Below are 13,709 nucleotides of genomic sequence, written 5' to 3'. Positions count from 1 at the left end.
TAACAGAATGGAAAAGCTAACAGGACATGACTAGACTTGTCAAAGCTTCTGGAAGATAGGAATCAAGACAGTTCTGTTTTGAGTGCCTTCTATAAAGTGAAAGTTAGAAACCTCTAGAACAGCAGCAGCTGCTCTCATTTATTGACAGTCAACTGGATAATAAAGGGCACTTTATTTCCATCATCTCAAACACATTTTACAGGGAAGGATGCTGGGACTCAAAAATTAATAACTCATTGAAATGATGTGAAAGTCATTTACATCAAGTCCTTTTGATCTCTGCTCTTTTTAGATAAGCATTTTCAGGCAGGTGAAGGGCTCACTAGTATTACAGCTCACCTTAAACTCGGTCAGAATCTGGTTTTCAAAAAGAGCTTGTCTTAGACAGGGGTCTGTCCCTTACTGTCCCTTACTTCTCTTGACAGAGAAGAAATACTGTGGGCCCCAAGTGGGCAAGCCCAGGAGAGGACTGCGCCACAGAGACAAGTGAGGGAGAGGAGCCACTTGAATGTCAGTCTTGGCTGGGCTGCACTATCCCTTACTTTGATCTTTCCTGGGTAACACCAGTCACCCACAGGGCTGCATGGGCATTGTAAACAGAGTTGGGGGCCTGCATTTGGAGGCTATGAAGGGGGTGCTCCAACTGCAGAGTTGTGTTCCAGGACCAGGAGGAAGAACGAGGGTCTGAAACTGGATTCAGGCCCAACTAACTCAAAGATGCTGCGGCCAAAGCAATGGTATTAACAGAGCTGGAGGAGGCGGCTCATCAAGGAAGAGGGTGGCCGGGTCCACCCAGAGGGTGCGAGAGACAGGTTCCACGGGACAGACCATCCATGAGCTCGGTGGATGAAAGGCCCCTTTATGCTCCAGTTCATCGTGTTGGATTCTGTGCTCACTGACTAGCCTGCCATCTTGTTATCCTAAGACGGAGGAAGAAGTGAATTCTAATCACCACCAGGAACCTCTTCTGGGTTTGGTTCTCATGAGTCAGTTTCTGGTTGCAAAGATCAAATTGAACTTCCGTCCTGTACACCTTAGGGGCCAGGTGATGGAGCAGGGGCGTTCTCAGGAGACTGCCACCCTGCAAGGCCTCTTTAACTCTCTTACAGTTTTCTGTTGCTATTGTGGTTCTCTCTGTGCATTAACTGGCTTATAAATAAACCTCTGGACCACAGAGCCGGGCTTTCCCCTGCCCCCGACCACCTCACATAAACAACAGGGCGAGGATCTGCGGGTGAGCGCGCTTACCTTTCCCAGGCTCAGTTCTCCTTTCTCTCCACTGCTGCAGCTCCCACTGCCCCCCTGCCTCACTCTCCTCCAGAAAAACTACTCCTATGCCTGCCTCCATGCTGAAAGCTGATTCCAGAGGCTGCCATGGTTTCCTGGCTCCTTGCTAGCTGAACAGCTGCTGGTCTGGACTTGTCCAGGCTGGGCCTTGAGGGAGGTTTGTGAGAAGCCCCGGACTCTAAACCTGCCACCCCAGCACATGGGTCAAAGAAGATCAATCTCATGTCCCGCATGCCAGGCCCTTGCTGGATCCCCTTCTTGGCTGTCTTTTCCACCCCACTGTGAATACCAGGTCTCCCCAATACATGGGACATAGTCTCACTGATTATGTGAAAGTGAAAGTGAAGTCACTTAGTCATGTCCAACTCTTTGTGACCCCATGGACTATAGCCCACCCGGCTCCTCCGTCCACGGGATTCTCCAGGCAAGAATACTGGAGTGGGTTGCCATTTCCTTCTCCAGGGCATCTTCCCGACCCAGGGATTGAACCCAGGTCTCCTGCATTGCAGGCAGACGCTTTAACCTCTGAGCCACCAGGGGCTGGCCACTGATTATGTGGGGGGAGTGAAAGAATCAGGTATCACACACACAAGCCATATGCTGGCCACTGAAACAGCTCCCAGCATCAGCCCTGACCACCCTGGAGCCTGGGTAAAGAACCAGTCCCACAGCAGAGGGGCAGGCCAGCTTTTAGTCTGGGCGCTTAGTTTCTTGACTTCACCAGAGAAGTAGAGTCCAAGGCCGCAGGAAAGCCATGTCAGAACCAAGACTGGGCCTGATGGAAGGGCCTCAGTAGCAGCCTAAATCCTAACAGGCAGGCCTTCCTAGCCTGGATCTCCATACCCACAAGGTCTGTGGACAGAATTCAGGGGTTCATGAATGTGGATGAAAAAAGGGACATACTTATTTCTCCTAAATTCTAACTACAATTTAGCATTTCCTTCAATTATAAATGTAGGCCACAAACCACACCTGAAACCTTTTCACCAACAGTTTTTCACTTGATATTTTCACATCATAGTATGCTTGTTGCAGATCTCTTTGGAAGCTGGGGCAATGATCTGCTCCTAGGCCTTGCTGTACCTATTGCACTGCAACTGGTTTCCTTGGTAATCCTCTGTATTTTGTTTTACGCATTTAACAGCAGTCAGGGAAGAAGTTAGAGTTTGGGGGCTTTACCAGATGCCAGTGTGGCCTACGGATGAAAACAGTTAGAATCTCTGTGAGAACATGAGTCCTGGGTCAGGAGAACATAATTGTTAATTTCTGCTCTGTTGCTAATAACCTGGGATAAGACTAAGCTCTCTGTTAAATGGGGTTGTGGAAAGGATGAAGTGAACCAGTACAGCAGGGCTGGGCAGAGTAAGCAGTCAGCAGATAGGTCCAGAGCTGTGGTCCCTGAGGTGAGCACAGGTCCTGCTGGTGTGAGAGCCACTCAAGCACCTGGCAGAGGGTGGCCAGGCTTGGAGACTGAGCTGAGGCCCTGGCTCTGCCCAGAGTCCTGTGTGGGTGTGGCTGCCCCCGTGGGAATGAGGCAGCCTGAGGGCTTGGCCTCCTGCATTTCCATCTTCCCTCAGGAGATGGAATCCCACAGGAAAGGCAGCTCAGTTCCCTGGGTGGGAGGGGCTCTAGAAGAGAAAGAGTGAGTAGGACAAGGGCTCCCAAAGTGTGGGCTGTGAGCTCTCGCATGGGAACCAGGCTCCCTGGAGTTGGAGGACCAATTTAATGATCCTTGCTCTCCCACCCTCTCCAGGCACTGAACTTTTAACAATATACACTTTTGAGAATTAGCTGCTTTTACAGAATCATTTCCCTGTTTTTGTGTGTGTGTGTGTGTGTGTTTTGGCTGCCTCGAGGCATGTGGGATCTCAATTCCCTGACCAGGGATTGAACCTGTGTCCCCTGTAATGGAAGCACTGAATCTTAACCACTGGACCTCCAAGGAAGTCCCTCATTTCACTGATTTTAGTTGTTGTTGTTTGTTTTAAAATTAAGACAATATATTTAGTCCACAAATGATAAATTTAAAGTTTAATATAAAAATAGTCCTTCTATGTTGTAAACATTCAACGCAGCAAACAATACTCTTCATAGTAAAACAATCTATTAAAGAAGAAAATGCTTGAATAAATTAATCCATACGAACATAATTAATTTTCAACAAAGTGATCAAAGCAACTTGATGGGGAGGTCTTTTGAAGGTCTTTTCAATAAATGGTACTGGAACAACTGGATGCGCGTATAAAGGTCTCAGGGCTTCCCTGATGGCTCAAGTGGTAAAGAATCCCCTGCAATGCAGGAGATGGAGGAGATGCGGGCTCGATCCCTGGGTCAGGAAGATCCCCTGGAGCAGGAAATGGCAACCCACTCCAGCGTTCTTGCCTGGGAAATCCCATGGACAGGGCAGCCTGGCGGGCTACAGATCACAAAGAGTTGGACATGACTGAGCATGTGATGGCTTCTGACGTCTCATTTCACTGTTTAAGTAACATTGATCACAGGGAGAAAACCCAGACTTTTCTGTAATGTTCACCTTGTGTGCTGAATTTTATGTGCACAAAGAAAACCACACGGATGGAAATGGGTTTTTTGTTTTCACACACAGTGTTATGGGTTGTTTTATATGTTGAAGCTCTAACCCCTAGTACCTCAGAATATGACTATACTTGGAGAGAGGGCCTTTAAAGAGGTAACTAAGAGGCCCCCATTAGTCTGGGCCCTCATCTAATATGACTAGGGTCCTTGTGAGAAGAGGAAGAAACACTGGGGATGCGTGAGCACAGAGAAAAGGCCGTGTGAGGACATGGGGAGAAGGTGGCCATCTGCAAGCTTAGAAGAGAGCCCCTGGGAGACACCAAACCTGCCGACACCTTGATCTTTGACTTCCAACCTCCAGAAATGTGAGATAAGAAAAGTCTGCTGTTTGAGACACCCAGTCTGAAGTACTTTGTTATGGCAGCCCTAGTAAATGAATAAACACAGTTTTAACAATACGTGTTACCTATCATGTCTGTTATCCACTGTGGAAATTAGAACAGTTTTTGAATAAAATCTGTCCATTGATTTCTCACCCAAACCATCTCTGGATTGTCTGTCAAAAGTTAAAGAAATTAAAAATCAACCTGAACCCTAGGGTATGTGATTGATTACCAAAGTTTTATATGGTCGCTGAATGAATGAGTGATTCAAATTTTGGACCTCCCTTGGTGGTCCATTAGCTAAGAATCCACCTGCCAATGTAGCTGACACAGACTTGATCCCTGGTCTTAGAACTAAGATCCCACATGCTGCACAGTGTGGCCAAAGAACACTTAAAAAAACTGTAAGTCTGAAAAACTGAAATTTTAGGTGGAAACTACTGAGGTGAAAGGAGAGATCTATCAATAAACCTTTTATAAAGGAATTGACTCTGAGGGTTGAGAGAACAGAGTAGAATATTTTATATAAATTATTTCAAAATCCACTAATTCGTTCTTCATTGTCACCAACGCAAATACACACAGTACACATCAATATTTAGAAATTCTGGAATTTCCTAGTTCTGTGGAGAAATGAATGGTTTTGATGGTTTTACTACAGTTCTACTAGGTCAGCATCATGGTTGAACTCACAGTGAACAGCATCACACACTGACCCTAGATAACCAGGGCAGCTTGTGGCCCCAAGCCATTTGCTGTGTAATATTGGTTATGGGGGACACCTGTGAGAACGAGTGACTTGTTCCCCACCGTACAGCCGCATATTCCCCCAACAGCATGGACAACTAGTCACTCACCCAGAGCCCGGAGGTCAGTCCAGAGCTGCCCCAGGAAACTGAGGCTTTCTTCTTCAGTGTGTTCAACTAAGAAAGCAGAATCATCTCTGAATGTGAAATGACCAGGAGAATTGACGAGTTACTTAAATAAACTGTTTCTTAGTTTCTTGCAACCAACGTCAAGTTCATTCCAGATGATGCCACACGAGGCCCATTTTACAGAACAACAGGAAGAGGGGAGAGATTTCCAGCGCTATCCAGTGAAATAACCCAAAGAAGGCCAGCCTCTAATTCTGAGGATGTGTGTGTGTGTGAATCGGCCAAGTTCTAGCAAAGAAGATAAGAAGCAGGTTTATTCAGTTACGTTTTATCACCTTTTTGGGCTATTCAAAATTAAAAAGCATTTTGCTATGCAAATCTTGCCAAAAGTCACCCTTGAATACTATTCTGTAAAATGAATGAGAAAAAAGTAAACTTTTTTTTTTCCCCAAAAAGATTGAATTCATCATTGTGGAGGGGGGCAGGGACAGGGAGTAGACATAATAGATATAATAGAATTGAAAAGATGCTAAGGTCCAAATGTTCTCTTGCCTTCATTACTTTCTATTCTGTATCTTATTTTTGTTTACATTCATTGACATTTTATTTTATATATATGTTCTTAACTCATCTTCATGTATGTATTTCTTGTGTGCTCTTGACTTCTTCAGGTTAGACTTTGAGAATTTTTTTCCTGCTTCCAAAATGATAATGCTACTTACCACTTATCTACTTATTAATTTAGAAAACAATAGATAGGGACTTCCCTGGTGGTGCAGTGGATAGGAATCTGCCTGCCATTTATATATCATTTATATAAAATGCAGGGAGCATGGGTTTGATTCCGGGTCCAGGAAAATTCCACATGCCTTGGAGCAACTAAGCTCACATGCCACAACTACAGAGCCCACGTGCGAGGGCCCACGAGCAGCAATTACTGAGCCTGTGTGCCACAACCACTGAAACCCGTGTGCCTAGAGCCTGTGTCCTGGAACAAGAGAAGCCACTGCAACTAGCGAGAGCCCAAGCAAAGCAATGAATACCCAGACCAGCCAGAAAGAAAGAAAGAAAATAATAGGGAACACTAAAATACAAAGATGAAAATAAAACAGGACACTTGTGTTTAACCACTGAACAAAGCATTTGATGATAATTAAATTTTAGCTGAAAAGGGTTGGAGTTAATAATATTCAGAGATAATTCTTGTCAACATTTTGATATATATTTTCCAGTGTTTATACACACGCACACGTACACCTCTTTGTATCTATATAAATACACACATGCATAACTGTTTCACCAAACAGTAACAGAAGGAAATTTATAATACATATAACTCAGTAGTGTTTTAATAAGGCCCTTAAATTCATAGAGTTACCACAGCCATAAAAAAAAAGTGCAAAGGCACTCATTATAAAGGTAATAAATCCACTCCAAGTTACACTGTAAAAATAAAATCATTTAGCAAAAACCCAAATTGCTGCCAATTATTGTTTTATGATTCCAACTCAGGATTATTTTTGGTTCTATTCTTTGGAGACTCCTCCATGAGGCAAACTTGGTTGGATGTGTTGAAGATCTGAAAACCATCAGAACTAATTAAGATGAAGTCGGCTTTGTTCTTCAACTTCCTGTAAAAATGCTCAACAGGAAAATTGATGCTCACAGCAAACCACAGCCATCCTGTTTCTGTCGCACAGTCGTTCACAGCTGCAGTCGCCCGTAGTTTCTATTTTCTGACACCAGGCCCAGTGCCCCACCCCCAAGCATGGCGTGTCCTTTTGGCCATTTTAGAAACGTTTAATATCTTTGCATAAAGTTTGTTTCTAGTATTGTGACTCTTCCTCTCCTCAGTTCAAGCTCTGAGGGCTGCAGGCAATGAGGCAATCAATAGAGGAGGAGAAACAAAAAAGGCTGCTCAACCAAAGAGGAAGCCAGAGGTACAGAAAAGAAACAAGCGTTCCTTTATAAGCAAAGCAACTGCCTCACCTAGTTCATGATCATTGTTTTTCTCAATCTGAGCTGAATGTGGCACCCACGCTTACTGTACATGGGACCCTTCATTTCTCAGAACGTACTTGCTCTTTTCTCAGCTGGGCATCAATTAAGGCAATAGCTTAAGTGACTGTTGCTTACGGGTTGTGTTCTCAGTGGTAAGGGTTTGTGTCTCTGTGGTACTTGGAGGGTCCTTGGCTATTTCAGAAACACATTTTTTACAGTTCTCTTAGATAAAGAATTGATAATTCGGGGAGTAGAGGGAAGGCATTTTTCAGAGAAGACATTCTGAAGCATCTACGTCATTATGATTAGTTGGGAGCTTGGGCACAAACTCAGTTTTGCTATAAGAATAACTGCTGGGGAAAATAAAGGTTTCTATGAAGTGAAATTATTTTTAGAATACACAGTCCTACATGTTTAATTACATGAAAAGTCAGCATAAATTCACAGATAGCTAAACCCTCTCAAAAATGAGAAAAATGAAGGTAAGTTGAATGACCCACCTGTCCTTGTTTAACTGAGAAAAGAAGGTAAATCTTTTCTACTTTATTCACTTAATTAAAAAGTACTGATTTTCCTCCCACAACTTCCCATCTCTAACAAGTACTTTTTTTGTGTCTTTTTTTTTTTAGTACTCTCTTTAAGGGGCTCAAATTTCAAAGTTAAATCCTCAGCACCACATTTAGTTTTACCAAATCTGCCCCTTCCTATTCCCTACTACACACACATACACACACACACACACACACACTCACACATACACACACACACGCACAACACACAGCATATACGTCAGCATACTCAACATATTTTATTAACTTAATCATTGAAAGTATAGCCTTGTATATATATATATATATATACACACATATATATATGTATGTATATATAAGCAGAAGCGTCACCAAATTTACTTTTAAAAAGGTCAAAAGACTTTAGAAAGGAAATGGTCTTACTTGAGATTATTCACTTAAAGTTATTTACTATCGCTGTGACATTTTAAAACAAAGCATTTGTACAATCCCAGATTCTCAGGATTAGAAAAGGACATCTCGTGGCCTCTAAACTGTACTTATGAAAAAAGCTCTTGAAATTACAGTTAATTGTTAGTGGCCTTGGGCAAACTGCTCAGCCTAAGTCCAGTTCCCACAATAAAATGGGGAGAAGGGTACCTACTTAATAGGACCATTGAGGAATTAAATGAGGTGATTGCTGTCAGCCATTTTTTTAAAAAATAAAATAACCAGAAGTCAAGAACCTAACAAATAGTGAGTGCTCAATAAACATTATCTTTTCCTCTATTTAACCATGAGAAAGAGAAATCACGAGTTGATTTAAAGCCTAGCCCACATGTGCATACCCATGTGATTTCTGCATTACAAAAAAATGGCAAAGGGAGGTGTGTATAAAGTGCATTTAAAATTTCTCAGAAAAGGATACTAAGGCATTTCTTACTCTAGTATTCTTTTCTCCAGTCTTAATTTTCAGAACTGAGGGTTGCCAAATTACAGACAGAGGTATTTAGTACTTATGATAGTCCAAGGGAAATGTTCTTTTCAACAAGAGGTAAATAAGTGACAATTTGGAAAAACAAAAATGAGTCAAACCTTAAGCCAGAAGTGGATCAAAATTTAAATAGCCAGAAACTCCCAACAAAATGACGTGTTTACGAAATGCTAAGCAGACTTCAAAGAGTGTAAACCTTGAAAGGTCCAGGAATTAGGTAGCTCACTTCCTTTTACATTTTAGCACAGGTCGGGGAACCTCTAGCTTATAGGGCATATCTAGAACTTGATTTCAATAAATGATCAGAGTGAAATTGCTGCTGGACCCCAGGGAAAATTCTTCACCCTGGGGAATTCTCTGAATACTGCTGTTCATCCAGAATATGCATGATATTAAGGGTTTAGTGCTAAATCGCTCCAGTCATGTCTCACTCTTTGCGACCCCCCTGGTGGACTGTATAGCCCACCAGGCTCCTTTGCCCATGGAATATTCCAGGCAAGAATACTGAAGCAGGTTGCTATTTCCTTCTCCAGGGGATCTTCCCAACCCAGGCATCGAACCCTTGTCTCTTACATCCCCTGCAATGGCAAGCAAGTTCTTTACTGCTTCCTAGCGCCACCTGGGAAGTCCCTCAAAGTTCAGACATTAAGAGTAGTTGAAGAGCTGTGAGAAATGAACCAATGGATGAAGTTTTCGAAAAGCATTAGGAAACCTGACTCTGATTTTAGATAGATCATTTAAGTGCTTTAGATTATACAAGGGAGAATTTTGACTAAATGTTATTCTAGTTCAGAAACAACATAACTTTATGAAGTTAATGCATAAGATTAGACCCACAATCCAAGTGACCAGAAAGGGTATGGTTTCCACCCTAATGGTCCTCAAAGTCTTTTTCAAGCTTCTCATCTTCCTCTCTCACTATCCTGACTTACTTTCTCCTGCTTCCTCACTTTCTCTCAACCAAGCTATCCTACTTTTTTTAATAAGAATCTTCCTGCAGCCTTTTCTTCATTTTACTACTTGTCCACTTTCTACTGTACACATTAGTTATGCCATTGAATTATTTAAAAGAACTTATTGACCAAAGTTTTATGTACCCTCTTAACTTTTTAAAGCTTTATTTTATACTTCTTCCTGGGGTAAAAGGAATATAAATCAAGTTGCTTTCTCATATATGCTCCAAAGGAAAAAAAGCATTTTTTTTTAAAATACAAAGTTTCCTTAATTCTGCTCTGTAGATATTTGAGTACACTGCTTGGAATATGAAAATTACAATGCTTTGTGTCACAATATTAATTGTATTAAATGTAACTGTTTATAGTGAATGCTGCAGAATTTGATCAGCAATAATTAATTGTGCACTACACTGTATGGATGTTAAGCAGAATGGTTCTAAAAGGCAAACTGTCTTTGTCCTAAAAAACTACTTAGAAATAACTTGGGATTTGAACTTAAGTAACAGGTCTACAGCAACAGACTGGCAAGAGCTGAGTTCCAAGGTACTTTCCTTTGAAGTTTCCAGTGACTCCTTTTGCTTTAAAAGCACTTACTGTTGCTGGCCAAAGTGAGAGTTCAAAGGTAATCATGTGGACAAACTGTACCATCCACTGAAAGGGTACAGTTAGCGACATAAATGCCATTTTAACTGGGAGAAAAAAATTACTGTGGATCCACACTTGTCCAGTGGTCAGGAAAAATTCTGCTGAAAATCTCGCTTACATGTTTGTTCAAAGCCTAAGTTCTAAATTGCCCACAGTCACCACAGTGGTGAAACTAGTCTCATGAGCAACAGGAGGACCACACAGTGCTCTACTGAAAAATTACACAATATTATCTCAGCATACAGTGGTCCACTAAAAGCCGCTTAGTCCTCCCCACTAACTGAATAAAGGAAATACACGGAATTTGAATATAATTTTCTTACCGTTAAGGGATATTGGAGGAAGGCATGATCAGGGACACAAGCAGGCAGGGATCAAACGAGGAATGAGAGAGAAAACCATTGCTGTGAAAGCCATCGTCTTCTAACACAAACAAGGGGTCATTTCTGGACCGCCATTTTGGACAAGCTCTGGCCTCTTGTTAAATGTGACATACTGAGTCAGAGGCAGACGTCCTTCTGTGGTTATTCACTTCCTGTCTGATTAATCTGTTGCTTGTTCCTTCCTCCTTTTCTGCAGAAAAAGGAGCTAGATTGGTTTTACTTAAGAAGCAAGCAAGAAAAAAACCCCTAAATTTGGAAAATTTAATGTTTCTCCTTCTCACCAGGTGTAACATACCTTTTGGTACAGGGACAAGAGGAGATAGCAACTTGAGCTGGTTAACAGCTCAACTTTATTCTAGACACCTCCACAAAAATAACTGCTCATGGAATGTGAGACTCTTTCAGGAAATTTCATTTTAAAGTATCACTCTTGATATTGATGATAACATTTAGGATTAAGGAAAAGAGTCACTCAAGATCTAAAAGCTCCAAATGACACTGATAAATAAGGTAAGTGATTCTTCCTCATCTACAGAGCAGTCAAGTGTGCAGGAAGTAAGTTACAAATGCCGGTGAAGAAAGCCAGTCAGGTGTATGAAGGCAAATGAGTTTTTGAAATGTGATTCTGGTGCCCAAGCCAGAATACATGATATACAGGCTCACATTTTATTGTGCTTTGCAGATATTGCATTTTTTTTTTAAACAAATTGAAGGTCTGTGGCAACCCTGAGATGAGCAAGTCTATTGGTGCCATTTTTCCTTCAGCATTTGCTCACCTTGTGCCTCTGCTTCACATTTTGATAATTCAAGCAATATTCCAAACTTTTTCATTATTATTATATTTGTTATGGTGATCTGTGATTACGGATCTTTGACATCACTACCACAATACCTTGACGGCTCAGACGAAGGTTACCACTTGAATGAAGTTTTTCCAAACTGAGGTATAGTTGGTTTACAAGAGCAATAAAGTAGTTATTAATTTAGGTATGTATGTATATTAACATTTTTTGCTTTTTAATTATTAGTTTTTGTTCTGTTTTGTTTTTAAAATTTTTGTGCACTTTTTTAGACATGAGGCTATTGCACACTTCATAAACTATAGCAGAGTATATGCACTGGAAAACCAAAAAAATTGGTGTGGTTTGCTTTACTGCAATATTTGCTTTATCTTGGTAGCTTGGAGTAGAATTTGCAGTGTCTCCACAGTATGCCTGTACAGGTCAAGTCAGGTGAAGATCAGAGTTTTCCACACCAAAATATTTTGTTTCCATCCTCCACACTTAAATGGGGTGACAATACTCTCCCAGAAGATGCTTAACAGAAAAGCAGTGATGATGAGCAGAAGGAAGAAAGTCAGATTCCTCATTATTAAAGGACTCTGAGAGGTGGGTAGGCAATGGAATATGCATAGAAAATACTATACCAAAACTTGAGGAATGTATAAAAATCTGAAAATGCTCTCAACTTTTTCTCAGTCTGTCTGAATTTATCTATTCAGACATTTTTGTGGCACATGCTGTGTAGCTCTGAGAAAACAGTATCAGCTGAAAAAATGAGAAAGAGGCATATTTTGGAAACTAACATCATTGTAAAATTTGACTCTGGGGTCCTGATTCTGCTGGGTTCAGAGGAAGAAGGTATGAAAAGATCATAAGCTGCCTAATATTCCATTATACATAAAATGATGGGACTGGGTGGATCAGGGGGCTGTTGGAAACGTGTGGAGGCATTTTCCGCTGGGTGGGTTGGAAAGGGGTGAGGAAGATTTGTAGGATTCATGGGTGGAGCCAGGAATATGAAGTTTCCTGTGATGCTTAGGACAGTGTCACTCCCAATACCCGAAGTACTCCTAAAGTGGAGTACTGGGATAGTTGACTAAGTACTAAGTACTGGAAGTTAACTAAGGTTCTTTTAACTCTCAATTCTTTAAGATAGGCTGCACAAGGAGTTTTGTGATGCCAAGTTATGGCAGAATTCTTATAAGTGGAGGTGGTATAGTTGCTAAGTCGTGTATGACTCCTGCGACCCCATGGACTGTAGCTTGCCAGCCTCCTCTGTCCATGGGATTTCCCAGGCAAGAACAGCACAGTTGGTTTTACCACTGAGTCAGTGGGGATTCCCACTCCTAGAAATGGAACTTCCTAGGATTAGTGATCTGGACTCTTCTATTTTGCCCAGTGCCACTGGAAGGCACAGACTTTATTCATCTCACCTAATGTAGGATCTGGAGTCCAAGAGACACTTAATACATGAAAAAATACACACAGACCTGGGGCTGGACAAGAGGGGGAGGCCTGCAGTTATTATCTCCTTCGCCCTCCACTAACCTTGGAAAAACAGAAAACTTGATCAACTACTAAGTAAATGCCTGAATGACTCTTTGGGGAAGTCTAACTATAGTTGGGTCTAAAAAGAGAACATAGGTAATATGGTGATTTTTGCTATGTGTTTACAGAATTACTTTTTAGTTCTCTAATAAGTAATGCCCCTCAAACACACACACACACGCCCCCCACCCCCAGGAAATGATAGATCATGACTATCCCCATCCATTAGGAAAAACTCAACAAGAAGGGAGTCTGTCACTTAGAAGTCTGGGGCCCATGACACATTCAAGGGAGTAGTTGTCTAGGGTTTGCGTCTATTCCACCTTTAATGAGAACTTGTAAGCACAGTCAACTTTGGACACATTTATGAGGTGTCTACTATGCACCACAGGACATAAATCAGATAATGTTCCTCCCTGTTTAAAACCATCTGATGGTTTCTCATTTCACTTTAAAAATCCAAGCTCTGCCTAGCCCACAAGGACTCACAAAATCTGCCCACCCACCTGCCCCCAGCTCTCTGACCTCATTTCAAGTAAACTGTCTTGCTAATTACCTTCCAGCCCTTTCTATTCCTTAAATGCACAGGCTCATTTGCTTCCTGGGTCTGACACTTGTAAGCCCTCTTACCTTACTCCTTCCTGGTTCCTTCTCATTCTCCATTTGTCAGCAAAAATGCCCCCTCTCGTGTCCCATCTCTGCTCCTGTTTCCTTTATCCATTGCACTTGTCACCATCTGGTGTTTTTTTCATTTATTTAATTACTTACTTACTTGCACATCTCTCCCCACTAGAATTCAAGTTCCATAGGA

The 13,709-nt window shown here is 41.8% G+C and overlaps 1 protein-coding gene across 4 annotated transcripts in view; it reads right to left on the bottom strand.

Moving 5' to 3' along the window:
* WIPF1 (WAS/WASL interacting protein family member 1) overlaps positions 1–13,709 on the bottom strand; it is a 111,299-nt gene that overhangs the window by 31,300 nt on the left and 66,290 nt on the right. The window contains exon 1 of one of the 4 annotated variants that reach the window (XM_069577150.1): positions 10,509–10,730. The exons of 2 other annotated variants lie outside the window; for them this stretch is intronic. The gene's annotated coding sequence lies outside the window, so the exon portion shown is untranslated. Of the gene's footprint in view, positions 1–542; positions 1,284–10,508; positions 10,731–13,709 lie in introns of those variants that run through there. One more of the 4 variants, XM_069577151.1, reaches the window with a different exon arrangement.

The sequence above is a fragment of the Ovis canadensis genome, chromosome 2 (genome assembly GCF_042477335.2).
Source record: "Ovis canadensis isolate MfBH-ARS-UI-01 breed Bighorn chromosome 2, ARS-UI_OviCan_v2, whole genome shotgun sequence".
NCBI lineage: Eukaryota > Metazoa > Chordata > Mammalia > Artiodactyla > Bovidae > Ovis > Ovis canadensis.
The sequence above is the reverse complement of the archived record's forward strand: the minus strand, read 5'-3'. Positions and strand labels throughout refer to the sequence as shown.